The 4,130-nt window shown below is 36.3% G+C and overlaps 1 pseudogene; it reads left to right on the plus strand.

Annotated features, from left to right (window-relative positions):
* Window positions 1-1,120: 1,120 nt before the first annotated feature.
* LOC133337347 (glutamate dehydrogenase, mitochondrial-like) lies at window positions 1,121-4,016 on the plus strand (annotated as a pseudogene).
* Window positions 4,017-4,130: the final 114 nt, after the last annotated feature.

A 4,130-nucleotide genomic window follows, 5' to 3' on the forward strand; every position in this document is an offset into this window, starting at 1 on the left:
GATTTTTTAAAGAATATTTTATGGAGTGGGTTTTGTGAGGCGTGGATTTTTTAAAGAATATTTTCTGTGAGGTGTTTATGAGGCGTGGATTTTTTAAAGAATATTTTCTGTGAGGTGTTTATGAGGCGTGGATTTTTTAAAGAATATTTTCTGTGAGGTGTTTATGAGGCGTGGATTTTTTTTTAAGGATATTTTCTGTGAGGTGTTTATGAGGCGTGGATCTTTTAAAGAATATTTTCTGAAGGGGTTTATAAGGCGTGGATGTTTTAAAGAATATTTTCTGAAAGGGTTTATAAAGCGTGGATTTTTTAAAGAATATTTTCTGGTGGGCCTTAAACCCCTTTATAAAACAATGAAAATTCCCCTCCCTCACAATTTCTATCCGTAGTCCTCGGCAACCCAAAATAGCACACAAAGTCAGGAAAAATATGTACTACACATATCATATATATCTGTCGATCAGCTACCAAATATTTTCGAACATTAAATTTTAAACCAAATCGAAATGAGCAACTTTATCTTTTGTGACACCCTGTGTTTAGAAGTTATTGTAGTTTTATACAATTACGCCTAGAAGTATGCAATAAATTAATGTAGTGAATGTTGGCTTATGTCCCAACTAATTGCGGCTATGTCTGCAGTATTTTTTGCATTTGTATGTTATTTAACAAAATTTTAATTGACCGTATATCACGCCTAAAATGAGAGCCATCAGTCCATCCTACCCCTACTGGTATCATCCCACAAACCTTTGAAAAATTTGTAAATTTAATATGAAGCTAAAAGTTTATTCGATTTGATTCATAGATTGCAATTTTTACCAAACCTTGATCAAGCCCGAATATGGGAAATATCGATTCACCCCATCTAGTGTCTTCCCCACAAAGTGTCAGAACGAAATTACGATTTTGTGATAAGGATAATTTTTCCCAATAGGACCTAATTTCTATTCTTCCGAATTCATTACTAATTATTGAGTTCTGAACTGACTACCAACCACCCTAGTGTTGACATATGTTAATAAGGAAACAATAACAAAAATAATATCCCAAGAAAAATGTCAAAACCCCCCCCAAAAAAAAAACTTTCTAATTTCAATTGAATAGAAAACAACATCGAAATGTTCCGTTCATTGCTACAATACCGGACACTGAGAAGTCCTCACTTGTGGAGTACATTTAACCGCCGTGGCAAACATGAAATACCCAAACATTTACAAAAAATACCAACCGATAAGGATCCAAATTTTGCTCACATGGTTGAATATTATTATCATGCTGCTGCGAAGCTAATGGAACCGTCGCTCATTAAGGAGTTGACTCAAAAATATCCAAAATTGGATGCAAAAAGCGTAGAGGCTCGAGTTAGTGGCCTATTGCGATTTATGGGTTGTGTAACGACATGCATTGAGGTGAATTTCCCCTTGCTGAAAAATAATTCAGAAATTGAAATTATAACCGGTTATAGGGCGCATCATATGAAACAACGGCTGCCGGTAAAGGGAGGTGAGTGGGAAGCGAGAAAAGATAAAAAATTTAATTTGATAGAATAAACTTAAAATTTCTTGTAACTTAGGTATACGCTTTGGCATGGATGTGGAAGAGGATGAGGTTAAGGGTTTGGCCTATTTAATGACCTTCAAGTGTGCCTGTGTCAATTTACCCTTTGGTGGGGCCAAGGGAGGTATACGCATAGATCCCAGTAAATATACTGCCAAGGAGTTACAAATCATTACACGGCGTTATACCATGGAATTGTTAAGGCGGAATATGATTGGTCCAGGTATTGACGTTCCAGCACCGGATGTCAATACGGGCGAGAGAGAAATGAATTGGATTTGCGATCAATATTTGAAGACATTCGGTAAGAGGGAGGTGGTTTTAACTCCAAATACTATTTTTATAACCTCCTTGAAAAATTAATCTTTATTCTTTAATCTTTATTCTTAAAATTTTTAATCTTTATTCTTGATCAGAGTGGAATTATATGTCGGTTTAGAATTCTAATCTTATCACGTCAGTCTGTCAGGGTAATATTTAAGAAAGAGCTTTGAAATGGTTCTCGTTTATGCAACTACTTCTAGAATTAACATTGGATATATGGGCCCACGTTGGAGTATAACCTTCATATAAGGGTATCGATCGATTTTCGACATATTTTCTAACCCACTAAGGTACTGTAATTAAGCACTCCATATTCTTAGAAGAAGAACGTCTTTGCAGAAAATATGCGATATAGATCCATGCTGTGTCATAGCCCCTAATAAATAGGTCCCATCCATTTCAGGCATTTCCATTGTCTTGGACGGATTTTCCCCACGGAAGTAGGTTGGAATTCGGGTTTTTGAAGAATGATAAAGATATACGCATAAATGTTTCTATATAGGTCAATTTTTTAGCATGGCATTATCTGACCAAAGGAGCTGTAAATAGATATTCTCGGTTTTATGAGGTGTAAACAGCCACTAATTTTCGAAATGGGTCCATGTTTGGACATAGCTTTTACAGAAATATCCCGAAACTTTTTTTGGTATTTTGAAGATTTTAGCCTTTTATCCAATCGAAGTGGTTCTAATTAAGCATTCCAGATTTATAGTTAAATTTTCAATAGGAAAGTTGGACGTTTTCAGGTTTTTCGACGAGTTTCGGGTTCATGGAGGATGAAAAACAAATTTCCGATATAGTTTCTTATTTTACCTAATCCCCATTCTAAGGTAAAAAATCCACGTCTGGTCTGTTGGTCCTTCAAGAAAATATTTTTAAAAAATCCACGCCTGGTCTGTTGGTCCTTCCAGAGAATATTTTTAAAAAATCCACGCCTGGTCTGTTGATCCTTGAAGAAAATATTGTTTAAAAAATCCACGCCTGGTCTGTTGGTCCTTCAAGAAAATATTGTTTAAAAAATCCACGCCTGGTCTGTTGGTCCTTCAAGAAAATATTGTTTAAAAAATCCACGCCTGGTCTGTTGGTCCTTCAAGAAAATATTAAAAAAAAATCCACGCCTGGTTTGTTGGTCCTTCAAGAAAATATTTTTTTAAAAAATCCACGCCTGGTCTGTTGGTCCTTCAAAAAAATATTTTTTAAAAAATCCACGCCTGGTCTGTTGGTCCTTCAAGAAAATATTTTTTTAAAAAAATCCACGCCTGGTCTGTTGGTCCTTCAAGAAAATATTTTAAAAAAATGGCCTTATTAGTCCTTCAAGAAATCCACGCCTATGGTCTTTCAATACAATATTTTTGAAAAATTCACTCTATTTAGGTCACAAGGATATCAATGCCCTGGCCATAGTCACAGGAAAACCTGTTCATATTGGCGGCATCAATGGACGTACCTCCGCCACAGGACGAGGCGTTTGGAAGGCTGGGGATGTTTTCCTGCAAGACAAAGATTGGATGGATTTTTTGAAAATGAAAACTGGTTGGGAGGGTAAAACTGTTATAGTCCAAGGTTTTGGTAATGTGGGTTCGTACGCCGCCAAATTTGTGGTAGATGCTGGGGCCAAATTAATTGGAGTGCAGGAAAAAGATGTATCCTTGATGAATCCTGAAGGTATTAATCCAGAGGTAAGTCTTCGGGAGATAATAAAATAATGTTATTTTTAATACTTTTAATTTTTTCTCAGGACCTCATATCTCATATGAACGAAAAGAAAACCCTCAAAGGCTATTCGAAGGCCACAGAAAAGCAAGGTTCCCTCCTCACCGAGAAATGTGACATTTTAATGCCTTGTGCAACACAAAAAGTACTTAATTCCGAAAATGCCAACGCAGTTCAAGCAAAAATAATACTCGAAGGTGCCAATGGGCCTGTTACCCCAGCTGCTGATGAGATCTACGCAAAAAAGGCATTCTCATGATACCCGACATGTATTGTAATGCTGGTGGAGCAACGGTGTCGAATTTTGAATATTAAAAAAATATCAATCATGTTTCCTATGGAAAAATGACTTCGAAGCGGGATAATCATGTTATACGTGAGATTTTCAATTCCATTAATGAGTCAATGGGTGATGGTGGGGTGAGTCTCAAGGAGCTGGAAACGAAATCTGAATTTCAATATTTTGGTAATTTCAGCCACACATTTGTCCCAACAAGAATTTGGAGAAAATACGCAATTGTACCTCGGAAGCTG

This window comes from Musca vetustissima, unplaced genomic scaffold (genome assembly GCF_032173495.1).
Source record: "Musca vetustissima isolate MV318-11 ecotype Yass unplaced genomic scaffold, APGP_CSIRO_Mvet_v1 utg442783, whole genome shotgun sequence".
In the NCBI taxonomy this organism is placed as follows: Eukaryota; Metazoa; Arthropoda; class Insecta; order Diptera; family Muscidae; genus Musca; species Musca vetustissima.